Consider the following 21,494-nt stretch of genomic DNA (forward strand, 5'->3'; position numbering starts at 1 on the left):
GGAGGTCACAGTAGCTTAACAAGATGGTTTTAATGCCCCTTGGAAGAGACATGGAGTTCAGAGTCGTTTAACAAGACGGTTTTAATGCCCCTTGGAAGAGACGTGGATGTCCCAGTGGAATATAAAGACAATATCAATGCCCCTTGAAAGAGTGGTGGAGGTCCCAGTGGAATATATAGACAATATCAATTCCCCTTGAAAGAGTGGTGGAGGTCGCAGTGGAATAAAAAGACAATATCAATGCCCCTTGGAAGAGACGTGGAGGTCACAGTCACAGTAGCTTAATAAGACGGTTTTAATGCTCCTTGGAAGAGACATGGAGTTCAGAGTGGTATAATAAGATGGTTTTAATGCCCCTTGGAAGAGACGTGGAGGTCCCAGTGGAATAAAAAGACAAGATCAATGCCCCTTGGAAGAGTGGTGGAGGTTACAGTGCAATAAAAAGACAATATCAATGCCCCTTGGAAGAGAGATGGGGGTCGCAGTGGAATAAAAAGACAATATCAATGATCCTTGGAATAGAGGTGGAGGTCATAATGGAATAAAAAGACAATATCAATGCCCCTTGGAAGAGATGTGGAGGTCACAGTCACAGTAGCTTAACAAGACGGTTTTAATACCCCTTGGAAGAGACGTGGAGTTCAGAGTGGTTTACCAAGACGGTTTTAATGCCCCTAAGAAGAGACGTGGAGGTTACAGTGGAATAAAAAGACAATATCAATGCCCCTTGGAAGAGTGGTGGAGGTCGCAGTGGAATAAAAAGACAATATCAATTACCCTTGGAAGAGACGTGGAGGTCACTGTAGCTAAACAAGACGGTTTTAATGCCCCTTGGAAGACACATGGAGTTCAGAGTGGATAAACAAGACGGTTTTAATGCCCCTTGGAAGAGATTTGGAGGTCACAGTAGCTTAACAAATGGTTTTAATGCCCCTTGGAAGAGACATGGAGTTCAGAGTGGTTTAACAAGACGGTTTTAATGCCCCTTGGAAGAGACATGGAGGTCACAGTAGCTTAACAAGACGGTTTCAATGCACCTTGGTAGAGAAGTGGAGTTCAGAGTCGTTTAACAAGATGGTTTTAATGCCCCTTGGAAGAGACGTGGAGGGCACAGTAGCTTAACAAGACAGTTTTAATGTCCCTTGGAAGAGACGTGGAGGTCACAGTAGCTTAACAAGAAAGTTTTAATGCCCCTTGGAAGAGACATGGAGTTCAGAGTGGTTTAACAACACGTTTTTAATGCTCCTTGGAAAAGACGTGGAGGTCCCAGTGGAATAAAAAGACAATATCAATGCCCCTTGGAAGAGTGGTTGAGGTCCGAGTGAAAAAAAAAGACAATATCAATGACCCTTGGAAGAGTGGTGGAGGTTACAGTGTAATAAAAAGACAATATCAATGCCCCTTGGAAGAGTGGTGGAGGTCGCAGTGGAATAAAAAGACAATATCAATGCCCCTTGGAAGAGACGTGGAGGTCACAGTAGCTTAACAAGACGACTTTAATGCCCCTTGGAAGAGAGGTGGAGTTCAGAGTGGTATAACAAGATTGTTTTAATGCCCCTTGGAAGAGACGTGGAGGTCACAGTAGCTTAACAAGATGGTTTTAATGCCCCTTGGAAGAGACATGGAGTTCAGAGTCGTTTAAAAAGACGGTTTTAATGCCCCTTGGAAGAGACGTGGATGTCCCAGTGGAATATAAAGACAATATCAATGCCCCTTGAAAGAGTGGTGGAGGTCCCAGTGGAATATAAAGACAATATCAATTCCCCTTGAAAGAGTGGTGGAGGTCGCAGTGGAATAAAAAGACAATATCAATGCCCCTTGGAAGAGACGTGGAGGTCACAGTCACAGTAGCTTAATAAGACGGTTTTAATGCCCCTTGGAAGAGACATGGAGTTCAGAGTGGTATAATAAGATGGTTTTAATGCCCCTTGGAAGAGACGTGGAGGTCCCAGTGGAATAAAAAGACAAGATCAATGCCCCTTGGAAGAGTGGTGGAGGTTACAGTGGAATAAAAAGACAATATCAATGCCCCTTGGAAGAGTGATGGGGGTCGCAGTGGAATAAAAAGACAATATCAATGATCCTTGGAATAGAGGTGGAGGTCATAGTGGAATAAAAAGACAATATCAATGCCCCTTGGAAGAGATGTGGAGGTCACAGTCACAGTAGCTTAACAAGACGGTTTTAATACCCCTTGGAAGAGACGTGGAGTTCAGAGTGGTTTACCAAGACGGTTTTAATGCCCCTAAGAAGAGACGTGGAGGTTACAGTGGAATAAAAAGACAATATCAATGCCCCTTGGAAGAGTGGTGGAGGTCGCAGTGGAATAAAAAGACAATATCAATTACCCTTGGAAGAGACGTGGAGGTCACTGTAGCTAAACAAGACGGTTTTAATGCCCCTTGGAAGACACATGGAGTTCAGAGTGGATAAACAAGACGGTTTTAATGCCCCTTGGAAGAGATTTGGAGGTCACAGTAGCTTAACAAATGGTTTTAATGCCCCTTGGAAGAGACATGGAGTTCAGAGTGGTTTAACAAGACGGTTTTAATGCCCCTTGGAAGAGACACGGAGGTCACAGTAGCATAACAAGACGGTTTCAATGCACCTTGGTAGAGAAGTGGAGTTCAGAGTCGTTTAACAAGATGGTTTTAATGCCCCTTGGAAGAGACGTGGAGGGCACAGTAGCTTAACAAGACAGTTTTAATGTCCCTTGGAAGAGACGTGGAGGTCACAGTAGCTTAACAAGAAAGTTTTAATGCCCCTTGGAAGAGACATGGAGTTCAGAGTGGTTTAACAACACGTTTTTAATGCTCCTTGGAAAAGACGTGGAGGTCCCAGTGGAATAAAAAGACAATATCAATGCCCCTTGGAAGAGTGGTTGAGGTCCGAGTGAAAAAAAAGACAATATCAATGACCCTTGGAAGAGTGGTGGAGGTTACAGTGTAATAAAAAGACAATATCAATGCCCCTTGGAAGAGTGGTGGAGGTCGCAGTGGAATAAAAAGACAATATCAATGCCCCTTGGAAGAGACGTGGAGGTCACAGTAGCTTAACAAGACGACTTTAATGCCCCTTGGAAGAGAGGTGGAGTTCAGAGTGGTATAACAAGATTGTTTTAATGCCCCTTGGAAGAGACGTGGAGGTCACAGTAGCTTAACAAGATGGTTTTAATGCCCCTTGGAAGAGACATGGAGTTCAGAGTCGTTTAAAAAGACGGTTTTAATGCCCCTTGGAAGAGACGTGGATGTCCCAGTGGAATATAAAGACAATATCAATGCCCCTTGAAAGAGTGGTGGAGGTCCCAGTGGAATATAAAGACAATATCAATTCCCCTTGAAAGAGTGGTGGAGGTCGCAGTGGAATAAAAAGACAATATCAATGCCCCTTGGAAGAGACGTGGAGGTCACAGTCACAGTAGCTTAATAAGACGGTTTTAATGCCCCTTGGAAGAGACATGGAGTTCAGAGTGGTATAATAAGATGGTTTTAATGCCCCTTGGAAGAGACGTGGAGGTCCCAGTGGAATAAAAAGACAAGATCAATGCCCCTTGGAAGAGTGGTGGAGGTTACAGTGGAATAAAAAGACAATATCAATGCCCCTTGGAAGAGTGATGGGGGTCGCAGTGGAATAAAAAGACAATATCAATGATCCTTGGAATAGAGGTGGAGGTCATAGTGGAATAAAAAGACAATATCAATGCCCCTTGGAAGAGATGTGGAGGTCACAGTCACAGTAGCTTAACAAGACGGTTTTAATACCCCTTGGAAGAGACGTGGAGTTCAGAGTGGTTTACCAAGACGGTTTTAATGCCCCTAAGAAGAGACGTGGAGGTTACAGTGGAATAAAAAGACAATATCAATGCCCCTTGGAAGAGTGGTGGAGGTCGCAGTGGAATAAAAAGACAATATCAATTACCCTTGGAAGAGACGTGGAGGTCACTGTAGCTAAACAAGACGGTTTTAATGCCCCTTGGAAGACACATGGAGTTCAGAGTGGATAAACAAGACGGTTTTAATGCCCTTTGGAAGAGATTTGGAGGTCACAGTAGCTTAACAAATGGTTTTAATGCCCCTTGGAAGAGACATGGAGTTCAGAGTGGTTTAACAAGACGGTTTTAATGCCCCTTGGAAGAGACATGGAGGTCACAGTAGCTTAACAAGACGGTTTCAATGCACCTTGGTAGAGAAGTGGAGTTCAGAGTCGTTTAACAAGATGGTTTTAATGCCCCTTGGAAGAGACGTGGAGGGCACAGTAGCTTAACAAGACAGTTTTAATGTCCCTTGGAAGAGACGTGGAGGTCACAGTAGCTTAACAAGAAAGTTTTAATGCCCCTTGGAAGAGACATGGAGTTCAGAGTGGTTTAACAACACGTTTTTAATGCTCCTTGGAAAAGACGTGGAGGTCCCAGTGGAATAAAAAGACAATATCAATGCCCCTTGGAAGAGTGGTTGAGGTCCGAGTGAAAAAAAAAGACAATATCAATGACCCTTGGAAGAGTGGTGGAGGTTACAGTGTAATAAAAAGACAATATCAATGCCCCTTGGAAGAGTGGTGGAGGTCGCAGTGGAATAAAAAGACAATATCAATGCCCCTTGGAAGAGACGTGGAGGTCACAGTAGCTTAACAAGACGACTTTAATGCCCCTTGGAAGAGAGGTGGAGTTCAGAGTGGTATAACAAGATTGTTTTAATGCCCCTTGGAAGAGACGTGGAGGTCACAGTAGCTTAACAAGATGGTTTTAATGCCCCTTGGAAGAGACATGGAGTTCAGAGTCGTTTAAAAAGACGGTTTTAATGCCCCTTGGAAGAGACGTGGATGTCCCAGTGGAATATAAAGACAATATCAATGCCCCTTGAAAGAGTGGTGGAGGTCCCAGTGGAATATAAAGACAATATCAATTCCCCTTGAAAGAGTGGTGGAGGTCGCAGTGGAATAAAAAGACAATATCAATGCCCCTTGGAAGAGACGTGGAGGTCACAGTCACAGTAGCTTAATAAGACGGTTTTAATGCCCTTTGGAAGAGACATGGAGTTCAGAGTGGTATAATAAGATGGTTTTAATGCCCCTTGGAAGAGACGTGGAGGTCCCAGTGGAATAAAAAGACAAGATCAATGCCCCTTGGAAGAGTGGTGGAGGTTACAGTGGAATAAAAAGACAATATCAATGCCCCTTGGAAGAGTGATGGGGGTCGCAGTGGAATAAAAAGACAATATCAATGATCCTTGGAAGAGAGGTGGAGGTCATAGTGGAATAAAAAGACAATATCAATGCCCCTTGGAAGAGATGTGGAGGTCACAGTCACAGTAGCTTAACAAGACGGTTTTAATACCCCTTGGAAGAGACGTGGAGTTCAGAGTGATTTACCAAGACGGTTTTAATGCCCCTAAGAAGAGACGTGGAGGTTACAGTGGAATAAAAAGACAATATCAATGCCCCTTGGAAGAGTGGTGGAGGTCGCAGTGGAATAAAAAGACAATATCAATTACCCTTGGAAGAGACGTGGAGGTCACTGTTGCTAAACAAGACGGTTTTAATGCCCCTTGGAAGACACATGGAGTTCAGAGTGGATAAACAAGACGGTTTTAATGCCCCTTGGAAGAGATGTGGAGGTCACAGTAGCTTAACAAATGGTTTTAATGCCCCTTGGAAGAGACATGGAGTTCAGAGTGGTTTAACAAGACGGTTTTAATGCCCCTTGGAAGAGACATGGAGGTCACAGTAGCTTAACAAGACGGTTTCAATGCACCTTGGTAGAGAAGTGGAGTTCAGAGTCGTTTAACAAGATGGTTTTAATGCCCCTTGGAAGAGACGTGGAGGTCACAGTAGCTTAACAAGACAGTTTTAATGTCCCTTGGAAGAGACGTGGAGGTCACAGTCACAGTAGCTAAATAAGACGGTTTTAATGCCCCTTGGAAGAGACATGGAGTTCAGAGTGGTATAATAAGATGGTTTTAATGCCCCTTGGAAGAGACGTGGAGGTCCCAGTGGAATAAAAAGACAAGATCAATGCCCCTTGGAAGAGTGGTGGAGGTTACAGTGGAATAAAAAGACAATATCAATGCCCCTTGGAAGAGTGATGGGGGTCGCAGTGGAATAAAAAGACAATATCAATGATCCTTGGAAGAGAGGTGGAGGTCATAGTGGAATAAAAAGACAATATCAATGCCCCTTGGAAGAGATGTGGAGGTCACAGTCACAGTAGCTTAAAAAGACGGTTTTAATACCCCTTGGAAGAGACGTGGAGTTCAGAGTGGTTTACCAAGACGGTTTTAATGCCCCTAAGAAGAGACGTGGAGGTTACAGTGGAATAAAAAGACAATATCAATGCCCCTTGGAAGAGTGGTGGAGGTCGCAGTGGAATAAAAAGACAATATCAATTACCCTTGGAAGAGACGTGGAGGTCACTGTAGCTAAACAAGACGGTTTTAATGCCCCTTGGAAGACACATGGAGTTCAGAGTGGATAAACAAGACGGTTTTAATGCCCCTTGGAAGAGATGTGGAGGTCACAGTAGCTTAACAAATGGTTTTAATGCCCCTTGGAAGAGACATGGAGTTCAGAGTGGTTTAACAAGACGGTTTTAATGCCCCTTGGAGGAGACATGGAGGTCACAGTAGCTTAACAAGACGGTTTCAATGCACCTTGGTAGAGAAGTGGAGTTCAGAGTCGTTTAACAAGATGGTTTTAATGCCCCTTGGAAGAGATGTGGAGGTCACAGTAGCTTAACAAGACAGTTTTAATGTCCCTTGGAAGAGACGTGGAGGTCACAGTAGCTTAACAAGACAGTTTTAATGCCCCTTGGAAGAGACGTGGAGTTCAGAGTGGTTTAACAACACGGTTTTAATGCTCCTTGGAAAAGACGTGGAGGTCCCAGTGGAATAAAAAGACAATATCAATGCCCCTTGGAAGAGTGGTTGAGGTCCGAGTGAAAAAAAAAGACAATATCAATGACCCTTGGAAGAGTGGTGGAGGTTACAGTGTAATAAAAAGACAATATCAATGCCCCTTGGAAGAGTGGTGGAGGTCGCAGTGGAATAAAAAGACAATATCAATGCCCCTTGGAAGAGACGTGGAGGTCACAGTAGCTTAACAAGACGACTTTAATGCCCCTTGGAAGAGAGGTGGAGTTCAGAGTGGTATAACAAGATTGTTTTAATGCCCCTTGGAATAGATGTGGAGGTCACAGTAGCTTAACAAATGGGTTTAATGCCCCTTGGAAGAGACATGGAGTTCAGAGTGGTATAACAAGACGGTTTTAATGCCCTTTGGAAGAGACATGGAGGTCACAGTAGCTTAACAATACGGTTTCAATGCACCTTGGTAGAGAAGTGGAGTTCAGAGTCGTTTAACAAGATGGTTTTAATGCCCCTTGGAAGAGACGTGGAGGTCACAGTAGCTTAACAAGACAGTTTTAATGTCCCTTGGAAGAGACGTGGAGGTCACAGTAGCTTAACAAGACAGTTTTAATGCCCCTTGGAAGAGACGTGGAGTTCAGAGTGGTTTAACAACACGGTTTTAATGCTCCTTGGAAAAGACGTGGAGGTCCCAGTGGAATAAAAAGACAATATCAATGCCCCTTGGAAGAGTGGTTGAGGTCCGAGTGAAAAAAAAAGACAATATCAATGACCCTTGGAAGAGTGGTGGAGGTTACAGTGTAATAAAAAGACAATATCAATGCCCCTTGGAAGAGTGGTGGAGATCGCAGTGGAATAAAAAGACAATATCAATGCCCCTTGTAAGAGAGGTGGAGGTCACAGTAGTTTAACAAGACGACTTTAATGCCTCTTGGAAGAGAGGTGGAGTTCAGTGTGGTATAACAAGATTGTTTTAATGCCGCTTGGAAGAGACGTGGAGGTCACAGTAGCTTAACAAGATGGTTTTAATGCCCCTTGGAAGAGACATGGAGTTCAGAGTCGTTTAACAAGACGGTTTTAATGCCCCTTGGAAGAGACGTGGATGTCCCAATGGAATATAAAGACAATATCAATGCCCCTTGAAAGAGTGGTGGAGGTCCCAGTGGAATATAAAGACAATATCAATTCCCCTTGAAAGAGTGGTGGAGGTCGCAGTGGAATAAAAAGACAATATCAATGCCCCTTGGAAGAGACGTGGAGGTCACAGTCACAGTAGCTTAATAAGACGGTTTTAATGCCCCTTGGAAGAGACGTGGAGTTCAGAGTGGTATAATAAGACGGTTTTAATGCCCCTTGGAAGAGACGTGGAGGTCCCAGTGGAATAAAAAGACAAGATCAATGCCCCTTGGAAGAGTGGTGGAGGTTACAGTGGAATAAAAAGACAATATCAATGCCCCTTGGAAGAGTGATGGAGGTCGCAGTGGAATAAAAAGACAATATCAATGACCCTTGGAAGAGTGGTGGAGGTCATAGTGGAATAAAAAGACAATATCAATGCCCCTTGGAAGAGATGTGGAGGTCACAGTCACAGTAGCTTAACAAGACGGTTTTAATACCCCTTGGAAGAGACGTGGAGTTCAGAGTGGTTTACCAAGACGGTTTTAATGCCCCTAAGAAGAGACGTGGAGGTTACATTGGAATAAAAAGACAATATCAATGCCCCTTGGAGGAGTGGTGGAGGTCGCAGTGGAATAAAAAGACAATATCAATTACCCTTGGAAGAGACGTGGAGGTCACTGTAGCTAAACAAGACGGTTTTAATGCCCCTTGGAAGAGACATGGAGTTCAGAGTGGATAAACAAGATGGTTTTAATGCCCCTTGGAAGAGATGTGGAGGTCACAGTAGCTTAACAAATGGTTTTAATGCCCCTTGGAAGAGACATGGAGTTCAGAGTGGTTTAACAAGACGGTTTTAATGCCCCTTGGAAGAGACGTGGAGGTCACAGTAGCTTAACAAGACGGTTTCAATGCACCTTGGTAGAGACGTGGAGTTCAGAGTGGTTTAACAAGACGGTTTTAATGCCCCTTGGAAGAGACGTGGAAGTCCCAGTGGCATAAAAAGACAATATCAATGCCCCTTGGAAGAGTGGTGGAGGTTACAGAGGAATAAAAGTACAATATCAATGCCCCTTGGAAGAGTGGTGGAGGTTACAGTGGAATAAAAAGACAATATCAATGACCCTTGGAAGAGTGGTGGAGGTCGCAGTGGAATATAAAGACAATATCAATGACCCTTGTAAGAGAACTGGAGGTCACAGTAGCTTAACAAGACGGTTTTAATGCCTCTTGGAAGAGACGTGGAGTTAAGAGTGGATTAACATGATGGTTTTAATGCCCCTTGGAAGAGACGTGGAGGTCCCAGTGGAATAAAAAGACAAGATCAATGCCCCTTGGAAGAGTGGTGGAGGTTACAGTGGAATAAAAAGACAATATCAATGTCCCATGGAAGAGTGATGGAGGTCGCAGTGGAATAAAAAGACAATATCAATGACCCTTGGAAGAGTGGTGGAGGTCATAGTGGAATAAAAAGACAATATCAATGCCCCTTGGAAGAGATGTGGAGGTCACAGTCACAGTAGCTTAACAAGACGGTTTTAATACCCCTTGGAAGAGACGTGGAGTTCAGAGTGGTTTACCAAGACGGTTTTAATGCCCCTAAGAAGAGACGTGGAGGTTACAGTGGAATAAAAAGACAATATCAATGCCCCTTGGAGGAGTGGTGGAGGTCGCAGTGGAATAAAAAGACAATATCAATTACCCTTGGAAGAGACGTGGAGGTCACTGTAGCTAAACAAGACGGTTTTAATGCCCCTTGGAAGAGACATGGAGTTCAGAGTGGATAAACAAGACGGTTTTAATGCCCCTTGGAAGAGATGTGGAGGTCACAGTAGCTTAACAAATGGTTTTAATGCCCCTTGGAAGAGACATGGAGTTCAGAGTGCTTTAAAAAGACGGTTTTAATGCCCCTTGGAAGAGACGTGGAGGTTACAGTAGCTTAACAAGACGGTTTCAATGCACCTTGGTAGAGACGTGGAGTTCAGAGTGGTTTAACAAGACGGTTTTAATGCCCCTTGGAAGAGACGTGGAAGTCCCAGTGGCATAAAAAGACAATATCAATGACCCTTGGAAGAGTGGTGGAGGTCGCAGTGGAATATAAAGACAATATCAATGACCCTTGTAAGAGAACTGGAAGTCACAGTAGCTTAACAAGACGGTTTTAATGCCCCTTGGAAGAGACGTGGAGTTAAGAGTGGATTAACAAGATGGTTTTAATGCCCCTTGGAAGAGACGTGGAGGTCACAGTAGCTTAACAAACGCTTTTAATGCCCCTTGGAAGAGACGTGGAGTTCATAGTGGTTTAACAAGATGGTTTTAATGCCCCTTGGGTGAGACATGGAGGTCACAGTAGCTTAACAAGACCGTTTTAATGTCCCTTGGAAGAGACGTGGAGTCCAGAGTGGTTTAACAACACGGTTTTAATGCCCCTTGCAAGATATGTGGAGGTCCCAGTGGAATAAAAAGACAATATCAATGCCCCTTGGAAGAGTGGTGGAGGTCCAGGTGAAATAAGAAGACAATATCAATGCCCCTTGGAAGAGTGCGGGAGGTTACAGTGGAATTAAAAGACAATATCAATGCCCCTTGGAAGAGACGTGGAGGTCACAGTAGCTTAACAAGACGATTTTAATGCCCCTTGGAAGAGAGGTGGAGTTCAGAGTGATCTAACAAGACGGTTTTAATGCCCCTTGGAATAGACGTGGAGGTCACAGTAGCTTAACAAGACGGTTTTAATGCCCCTTGTAAGAGACGTGGAGTTTAGAGTGGTTTAACAAGACGGTTTTAATGCCCCTTGGAAGAGACGTGGAGGTCACAGTAGCTTAACAAATGGTTTTAATGCCCCTTGGAAGAGACATGGAGTTCAGAGTGGTTTAACAAGACGGTTTTAATGCCCCTTGGAAGAGACGTGGAGGTCACAGTAGCTTAACAAGATGGTTTAAATGCACCTTGGTAGAGACGTGGAGTTCAGAGTGGTTTAACAAGACGGTTTTAATGCCCCTTGGAAGAGACGTGGAGGTCCCAGTGTAATAAAAAGACAATATCAATGCCCCTTGGAAGAGTGGTGGAGGTTACAGTGGAATTAAAAGACAATATCAATGCCCCTTGGAAGAGTGATGGAGGTCGCAGTGGAATAAAAAGACAATATCAATGACCATTGGAAGAGTGGTGGAGGTCATAGTGGAATAAAAAGACAATATCAATGCCCCTTGGAAGATATGTGGAGGTCACAGTCACAGTAGCTTAACAAGACGGTTTTAATACCCCTTGGAAGAGACGTGGAGTTCAGAGTGGTTTACCAAGACGGGTTTAATGCCCCTAAGAAGAGACGTGGAGGTTACAGTGTAATAAAAAGACAATATCAATGCCCCTTGGAAGAGTGGTGGAGGTCGCAGTGGAATAAAAAGACAATATCAATTACCCTTGGAAGAGACGTGGAGGTCACTGTAGCTAAACAAGACGGTTTTAATGCCCCTTGGAAGAGACATGGAGTTCAGAGTGGATAAACAAGACGGTTTTAGTGCCCCTTGGAAGAGATGTGGAGGTCACAGTAGCTTAACAAATGGTTTTAATGCCCCTTGGAAAAGACATGGAGTTCAGAGTGGTTTAACAAGACGGTTTTAATGCCCCTTGGAAGAGACATGTAGGTCACAGTAGCTTAACAAGACGGTTTCAATGCACCTTGGTAGAGACGTGGAGTTCAGAGTGGTTTAACAAGACGGTTTTAATGCCCCTTAGAAGAGACGTGGAGGTCCCAGTGGAATAAAAAGACAATATCAATGCCCCTTGGAAGAGTGGTGGAGGTTGCAGAGGAATAAAAGTACAATATCAATGCCCCTTGGAAGAGTGGTGGAGGTTACAGTGGAATAAAAAGACAATATCAATGACCCTTGTAAGAGAAATGGAGGTCACAGTAGCTTAACAAGACGGTTTTAATGCCCCTTGGAAGAGACGTGGAGTTAAGAGTGGATTAACAAGATGGTTTTAATGCCCCTTGGAAGAGACGTGGAGGTCACAGTAGCTTAACAAACGCTTTTAATGCCCCTTGGAAGAGACGTGGAGTTCATAGTGGTTTAACAAGATGGTTTTAATGCCCCTTGGGTGAGACATGGAGGTCACAGTAGCTTAACAAGACCGTTTTAATGTACCTTGGAAGAGACGTGGAGTTCAGAGTGGTTTAACAACACGGTTTTAATGCCCGTTGCAAGAGATGTGGAGGTCCCAGTGGAAGAAAAAGACAATATCAATGCCACTTGGAAGAATGGTGGAGGTCCAGGTGAAATAAGAAGACAATATCAATGCCCCTTGGAAGAGTGCGGGAGGTTACAGTGGAATTAAAAGACAATATCAATGCCCCTTGGAAAAGTGGTGGAGGTCGCAGTGCAATAAATAGACAATATCAATGCCCCTTGGAAGAGACGTGGAGGTCACAGTAGCTTAACAAGACGATTTTAATGCCCCTTGGAAGAGAGGTGGAGTTCAGAGTGGTATAATAAGATGGTTTTAATGCCCCTTGGAAGAGACGTGGAGGTCCCAGTGGAATAAAAAGACAAGATCAATGCCCCTTGGAAGAGTGGTGGAGGTTACAGTGGAATAAAAAGACAATATCAATGCCCCTTGGAAGAGTGATGGGGGTCGCAGTGGAATAAAAAGACAATATCAATGATCCTTGGAAGAGAGGTGGAGGTCATAGTGGAATAAAAAGACAATATCAATGCCCCTTGGAAGAGATGTGGAGGTCTCAGTCACAGTAGCTTAACAAGACGGTTTTAATACCCCTTGGAAGAGACGTGGAGTTCAGAGTGGTTTACCAAGACGGTTTTAATGCCCCTAAGAAGAGACGTGGAGGTTACAGTGGAATAAAAAGACAATATCAATGCCCCTTGGAAGAGTGGTGGAGGTCGCAGTGGAATAAAAAGACAATATCAATTACCCTTGGAAGAGACGTGGAGGTCACTGTAGCTAAACAAGACGGTTTTAATGCCCCTTGGAAGACACATGGAGTTCAGAGTGGATAAACAAGACAGTTTTAATGCCCCTTGGAAGAGATGTGGAGGTCACAGTAGCTTAACAAATGGTTTTAATGCCCCTTGGAAGAGACATGGAGTTCAGAGTGGTTTAACAAGACGGTTTTAATGCCCCTTGGAAGAGACATGGAGGTCACAGTAGCTTAACAAGACGGTTTCAATGCACCTTGGTAGAGAATTGGAGTTCAGAGTCGTTTAACAAGATGGTTTTAATGCCCCTTGGAAGAGACGTGGAGGTCACAGTAGCTTAACAAGACAGTTTTAATGTCCCTTGGAAGAGACGTGGAGGTCACAGTAGCTTAACAAGACAGTTTTAATGCCCCTTGGAAGAGACGTGGAGTTCAGAGTGGTTTAACAACACGGTTTTAATGCTTCTTGGAAAAGACGTGGAGGTCCCAGTGGAATAAAAAGACAATATCAATGCGCCTTGGAAGAGTGGTTGAGGTCCGAGTGAAAAAAAAAGACAATATCAATGACCCTTGGAAGCGTGGTGGAGGTTACAGTGTAATAAAAAGACAATATCAATGCCCCTTGTAAGAGTGGTGGAGGTCGCAGTGGAATAAAAAGACAATATCAATGCCCCTTGGAAGAGACGTGGAGGTCACAGTAGCTTAACAATACGACTTTAATGCCCCTTGGAAGAGAGGTGGAGTTCAGAGTGGTATAACAAGATTGTTTTAATGCCGCTTGGAAGAGACGTGGAGGTCACAGTAGCTTAACAAGATGGTTTTAATGCCCCTTGGAAGAGACATGGAGTTCAGAGTCGTTTAACAAGACGGTTTTAATGCCCCTTGGAAGAGACGTGGATGTCCCAATGGAATATAAAGACAATATCAATGCCCCTTGAAAGAGGGGTGGAGGTCCCAGTGGAATATAAAGACAATATCAATTCCCCTTGAAAGAGTGGTGGAGGTCGCAGTGGAATAAAAAGACAATATCAATGCCCCTTGGAAGAGACGTGGAGGTCACAGTCACAGTAGCTTAATAAGACGGTTTTAATGCCCCTTGGAAGAGACGTGGAGGTCACAGTAGCTTAACAAGACGGTTTTAATGCCCCTTGTAAGAGACGTGGAGTTTAGAGTGGTTTAACAAGACGGTTTTAATGCCCCTTGGAAGAGACGTGGAGGTCACAGTAGCTTAAAAAATGGTTTTAATGCCCCTTGGAAGAGACATGGAGTTCAGAGTGGTTTAACAAGACGGTTTTAATGCCCCTTGGAAGAGACGTGGAGGTCACAGTAGCTTAACAAGATGGTTTTAATGCACCTTGGTAGAGACGTGGAGTTCAGAGTGGTTTAACAAGACGGTTTTAATGCCCCTTGGAAGAGACGTGGAGGTCCCAGTGTAATAAAAAGACAATATCAATGCCCCTTGGAAGAGTGGTGGATTTTACAGTGGAATTAAAGGACAATATCAATGCCCCTTGGAAGAGTGATGGAGGTCGCAGTGGAATAAAAAGACAATATCAATGACCCTTGGAAGAGTGGTGGAGGTCATAGTGGAATAAAAAGACAATATCAATGCCCCTTGGAAGATATGTGGAGGTCACATTCACAGTAGCTTAACAAGACGGTTTTAATACCCCTTGGAAGAGACGTGGAGTTCAGAGTGGTTTACCAAAACGGGTTTAATGCCCCTAAGAAGAGACGTGGAGGTTACAGTGGAATAAAAAGACAATATCAATGCCCCTTGGAAGAGTGGTGGAGGTCGCAGTGGAATAAAAAGACAATATCAATTACCCTTGGAAGAGACGTGGAGGTCACTGTAGCTAAACAAGACGGTTTTAATGCCCCTTGGAAGAGACATGGAGTTCAGAGTGGATAAACAAGACGGTTTTAGTGCCCCTTGGAAGAGATGTGGAGGTCACAGTAGCTTAACAAATGGTTTTAATGCCCCTTGGAAAAGACATGGAGTTCAGAGTGGTTTAACAAGACGGTTTTAATGCCCCTTGGAAGAGACATGGAGGTCACAGTAGCTTAACAAGACGGTTTCAATGCACCTTGGTAGAGAGGTGGAGTTCAGAGTGGTTTAACAAGACGGTTTTAATGCCCCTTAGAAGAGACGTGGAGGTCCCAGTGGAATAAAAAGACAATATCAATGCCCCTTGGAAGAGTGGTGGAGGTTACAGAGGAATAAAAGTACAATATCAATGCCCCTTGGAAGAGTGGTGGAGGTTACAGTGGAATAAAAAGACAATATCAATGACCCTTGTAAGAGAAATGGAGGTCACAGTAGCTTAACAAGACGGTTTTAATGCCCCTTGGAAGAGACGTGGAGTTAAGAGTGGATTAACAAGATGGTTTTAATGCCCCTTGAAAGAGACGTGGAGGTCACAGTAGCTTAACAAACGCTTTTAATGCCCCTTGGAAGAGACGTGGAGTTCATAGTGGTTTAACAAGATGGTTTTAATGCCCCTTGGGTGAGACATGGAGGTCACAGTAGCTTAACAAGACGGTTTTAATGTCCCTTGGAAGAGACGTGGAGTTCAGAGTGGTTTAACAACACGGTTTTAATGCCCCTTGCAAGAGATGTGGAGGTCCCAGTGGAATAAAAAGACAATATCAATGCCACTTGGAAGAGTGGTGGAGGTCCAGGTGAAATAAGAAGACAATATCAATGCCACTTGGAAGAGTGCGGGAGGTTACAGTGGAATTAAAAGACAATATCAATGCCCCTTGGAAAAGTGGTGGAGGTCGCAGTGCAATAAATAGACAATATCAATGCCCCTTGGAAGAGACGTGGAGGTCACAGTAGCTTAACAAGACGATTTTAATGCCCCTTGGAAGAGAGGTGGAGTTCAGAGTGGTATAATAAGATGGTTTTAATGCCCCTTGGAAGAGACGTGGAGGTCCCAGTGGAATAAAAAGACAAGATCAATGCCCCTTGGAAGAGTGGTGGAGGTTACAGTGGAATAAAAAGACAATATCAATGCCCCTTGGAAGAGTGATGGGGGTCGCAGTGGAATAAAAAGACAATATCAATGATCCTTGGAAGAGAGGTGGAGGTCATAGTGGAATAAAAAGACAATATCAATGCCCCTTGGAAGAGATGTGGAGGTCACAGTCACAGTAGCTTAACAAGACGTTTTTAATACCCCTTGGAAGAGACGTGGAGTTCAGAGTGGTTTACCAAGACGGTTTTAATGCCCCTAAGAAGAGACGTGGAGGTTACAGTGGAATAAAAAGACAATATCAATGCCCCTTGGAAAAGTGGTGGAGGTCGCAGTGGAATAAAAAGACAATATCAATTACCCTTGGAAGAGACGTGGAGGTCACAGTAGCTTAACAAGACGGTTTCAATGCACCTTGGTAGAGAAGTGGAGTTCAGAGTCGTTTAACAAGATGGTTTTAATGCCCCTTGGAAGAGACGTGGAGTTCAGAGTGGATAAACAAGACGGTTTTAATGCCCCTTGGAAGAGATGTGGAGGTCACAGTAGCTTAACAAATGGTTTTAATGCCCCTTGGAAGAGACATGGAGTTCAGAGTGGTTTAACAAGACGGTTTTAATGCCCCTTGGAAGAGACATGGAGGTCACAGTAGCTTAACAAGACGGTTTCAATGCACCTTGGTAGAGAAGTGGGGTTCAGAGTCGTTTAACAAGATGGTTTTAATGCCCCTTGGAAGAGACGTGGAGGTCACAGTAGCTTAACAAGACAGTTTTAATGTCCCTTGGAAGAGACGTGGAGGTCACATTCGCTTAACAAGACAGTTTTAATGCCCCTTGGAAGAGATGTGGAGTTCAGAGTGGTTTAACAACACGGTTTTAATGCTCCTTGGAAAAGACGTGGAGGTCCCAGTGGAATAAAAAGACAATATCAATGCCGATTGGAAGAGTGGTTGAGGTCCGAGTGAAAAAAAAAGACAATATCAATGACCCTTGGAAGAGTGGTGGAGGTTACAGTGTAATAAAAAGACAATATCAATGCCCCTTGTAAGAGTGGTGGAGGTCGCAGTGGAATAAAAAGACAATATCAATGCCCCTTGGAAGAGACGTGGGGGTCACAGTAGCTTAACAAGACGACTTTAATGCCCCTTGGAAGAGAGGTGGAGTTCAGAGTGGTATAACAAGATTGTTTTAATGCCGCTTGGAAGAGACGTGGAGGTCACAGTAGCTTAACAAGATGGTTTTAATGCCCCTTGGAAGAGACATGGAGTTCAGAGTCGTTTAACAAGACGGTTTTAATGCCCCTTGGAAGAGACGTGGATGTCCCAATGGAATATAAAGACAATATCAATGCCCCTTGAAAGAGTGGTGGAGGTCCCAGTGGAATATAAAGACAATATCAATTCCCCTTGAAAGAGTGGTGGAGGTCGCAGTGGAATAAAAAGACAATATCAATGCCCCTTGGAAGAGACGTGGAGGTCACAGTCACAGTAGCTTAATAAGACTGTTTTAATGACCCTTGGAAGAGACGTGGAGTTCAGAGTGGTGTAATAAGACGGTTTTAATGCCCCTTGGAAGAGACGTGGAGGTCCCAGTGGAATAAAAAGACAAGATCAATGCCACTTGGAAGAGTGGTGGAGGTTACAGTGGAATAAAAAGACAATATCAATGTCCCTTGGAAGAGTGATGGAGGTCGCAGTGGAATAAAAAGACAATATCAATGACCCTTGGAAGAGTGGTGGAGGTCATAGTGGAATAAAAAGACAATATCAATGCCCCTTGGAAGAGATGTGGAGGTCACAGTCACAGTAGCTTAACCAGACGGTTTTAATACCCCTTGGAAGAGACGTGGAGTTCAGAGTGGTTTACCAAGACGGTTTTAATGCCCCTAAGAAGAGACGTGGAGGTTACATTGGAATAAAAAGACAATATCAATGCCCCTTGGAGGAGTGATGGAGGTCGCAGTGGAATAAAAAGACAATATCAATTACCCTTGGAAGAGACGTGGAGGTCACTGTAGCTAAACAAGACGGTTTTAATGCCCCTTGGAAGAGACATGGAGTTCAGAGTGGATAAACAAGACGGTTTTAATGCCCCTTGGAAGAGATGTGGAGGTCACAGTAGCTTAACAAATGGTTTTAATGCCCCTTGGAAGAGACATGGAGTTCAGAGTGGTTTAACAAGACGGTTTTAATGCCCCTTGGAAGAGACGTGGAGGTCACAGTAGCTTAACAAGACGGTTTCAATGCACCTTGGTAGAGACGTGGAGTTCATAGTGGTTTAACAAGACGGTTTTAATGCCCCTTGGAAGAGTCGTGGAAGTCCCAGTGGCATAAAAAGACAATATCAATGCCCCTTGGAAGAGTGGTGGAGGTTACAGAGGAATAAAAGTACAATATCAATGCCCCTTGGAAGAGTGGTGGAGGTTACAGTGGAATAAAAAGACAATATCAATGACCCTTGGAAGAGTGGTGGAGGTCGCAGTGGAATATAAAGACAATATCAATGACCCTTGTGAGAGAACTGGAGGTCACAGTAGCTTAACAAGACGGTTTTAATGCATCTTGGAAGAGACGTGGAGTTAAGAGTGGATTAACAAGATGGTTTTAATGCCCCTTGGAAGAGACGTGGAGGTCCCAGTGGAATAAAAAGACAAGATCAATGCCCCTTGGAAGAGTGGTGGAGGTTACAGTGGAATAAAAAGACAATATCAATGTCCCTTGGAAGAGTGATGGAGGTCGCAGTGGAATAAAAAGACAATATCAATGACCCTTGGAAGAGTGGTGGAGGTCATAGTGGAATAAAAAGACAATATCAATGCCCCTTGGAAGAGATGTGGAGGTCACAGTCACAGTAGTTTAACAAGACGGTTTTAATACCCCTTGGAAGAGACGTGGAGTTCAGAGTGGTTTACCAAGACGGTTTTAATGCCCCTAAGAAGAGACGTGGAGGTTACAGTGGAATAAAAAGAGAATATCAATGCCCCTTGGAGGAGTGGTGGAGGTCGCAGTGGAATAAAAAGACAATATCAATTACCCTTGGAAGAGACGTGGAGGTCACTGTAGCTAAAGAAGACGGTTTTAATGCCCCTTGGAAGAGACATGGAGTTCAGAGTGGATAAACAAGACGGTTTTAATGCCCCTTGGAAGAGATGTGGAGGTCACAGTAGCTTAACAAATGGTTTTAATGCCCCTTGGAAGAGACATGGAGTTCAGAGTGGTTTAAAAAGACGGTTTTAATGCCCCTTGGAAGAGACGTGGAGGTCACAGTAGCTTAACAAGACGGTTTCAATGCACCTTGGTAGAGACGTGGAGTTCAGAGTGGTTTAACAAGACGGTTTTAATGCCCCTTGGAAGAGACGTGGAAGTCCCAGTGGCATAAACAGACAATATCAATGACCCTTGGAAGAGTGGTGGAGGTCGCAGTGGAATATAAAGACAATATCAATGACCCTTGTAAGAGAACTGGAGGTCACAGTAGCTTAACAAGATGGTTTTAATGCCTCTTGGAAGAGACGTGGAGTTAAGAGTGGATTAACAAGATGGTTTTAATGCCCCTTGGAAGAGACGTGGAGGTCACAGTAGCTTAACAAACGCTTTTAATGCCCCTTGGAAGAGACGTGGAGTTCATAGTGGTTTAACAAGATGGTTTTAATGCCCCTTGGGTGATACGTGGAGGTCACAGTAGCTTAACAAGACCGTTTTAATGTCCCTTGGAAGAGACGTGGAGTTCAGAGTGGTTTAACAACACGGTTTTAATGCCCATTGCAAGATATGTGGAGGTCCCAGCGGAATAAAAAGACAATATCAATGCCCCTTGGAAGAGTGGTGGAGGTCCAGGTGAAATAGGAAGACAATATCAATGCCCCTTGGAAGAGTGCGGGAGGTTACAGTGGAATTAAAAGACAATATCAATGCCCCTTGGAAGAGACGTGGAGGTCACAGTAGCTTAACAAGACGATTTTAATGCCCCTTGGAAGAGAGGTGGAGTTCAGAGTGATCTAACAAGACAGTTTTAATGCCCCTTGGAATAGACGTGGAGGTCACAGTAGCTTAACAAGACGGTTTTAATGCCCCTTGTAAGAGACGTGGAGTTTAGAGTGGTTTAACAAGACGGTTTTAATGCCCCTTGGAAGAGACGTGGAGGTCACAGTAGCTTAACAAATGGTTTTAGTGCCCCTTGGAAGAGACATGGAGTTCAGAGTGGTTTAACAAGACGGTTTTAATGCCCCTTGGAAGAGACGTGGAGGTCACAGTAGCTTAACAAGATGGTTTTAATGCACCTTGGTAGAGACGTGGAGTTCAGAGTGGTTTAACAAGACGGTTTTAATGCCCCTTGGAAGAGACGTGGAGGTCCCAGTGGAATAAAAAGACAATATCAATGCCCCTTGGAAGAGTGGTGGAGGTTACAGTGGAATTAAAAGACAATATCAATGCCCCTTGGAAGAGTGATGGAGGTCGCAGTGGAATACAAAGACAATATCAATGACCCTTGGAAGAGTGGTGGAGGTCATAGTGGAATAAAAAGACAATATCAATGCCCCTTGGAAGATATGTGGAGGTCACAGTCACAGTAGCTTAACAAGACGGTTTTAATACCCCTTGGAAGAGACGTGGAGTTCAGAGTGGTTTACCAAGACGGTTTTAATGCCCCTAAGAAGAGACGTGGAGGTTACAGTGGAATAAAAAGACAATATCAATGCCCCTTGGAAGAGTGGTGGAGGTCGCAGTGGAATAAAAAGACAATATCAATTACCCTTGGAAGAGACGTGGAGGTCACTGTAGCTAAACAAGACGGTTTTAATGCCCCTTGGAAGAGACATGGAGTTCAGAGTGGATAAACAAGACGGTTTTAGTGCCCCTTGGAAGAGATGTGGAGGTCACAGTAGCTTAACAAATGGTTTTAATGCCCCTTGGAAAAGACATGGAGTTCAGAGTGGTTTAACAACACGGTTTTAATGCCCCTTGGAAGAGACGTGGAGGTCACAGTAGCTTAACAAGACGGTTTCAATGCACCTTGGTAGAGACGTGGAGTTCAGAGTGGTTTAACAAGACGGTTTTAATGCACCTTAGAAGAGATTTGGAGGTCCCAGTGGAATAAAAAGACAATATCAATGCCCCTTGGAAGAGTGGTGGAGGTTACAGAGGAATAAAAGTACAATATCAATGCCCCTTGGAAGAGTGGTGGAGGTTACAGTGGAATAAAAAGACAATATCAATGACCCTTGGAAGAGTGGTGGAGGTCGCAGTGGAATATAAAGATAATATCAATGACCCTTGCAAGAGAAATGGAGGTCACAGTAGCTTAACAAGACGGTTTTAATGCCCCTTGGAAGAGACGTGGAGTTAAGAGTGGATTAACAAGATGGTTTTAATGCCCCTTGGAAGAGACGTGGAGGTCACAGTAGCTTAACAAACGCTTTTAATGCCCCTTGGAAGAGACGTGGAGTTCATAGTGGTTTAACAAGATGGTTTTAATGCCCCTTGGGTGAGACATGGAGGTCACAGTAGCTTAACAAGACCGTTTTAATGTCCCTTGGAAGAGACGTGGAGTTCAGAGTGGTTTAACAACACGGTTTTAATGCCCCTTGCAAGAGATGTGGAGGTCCCAGTGG

Source organism: Phyllobates terribilis, unplaced genomic scaffold, assembly GCF_046119375.1.
Source record: "Phyllobates terribilis strain yellow unplaced genomic scaffold, ASM4611937v1 Scaffold_3__8_contigs__length_932513732, whole genome shotgun sequence".
Lineage (NCBI taxonomy): Eukaryota > Metazoa > Chordata > Amphibia > Anura > Dendrobatidae > Phyllobates > Phyllobates terribilis.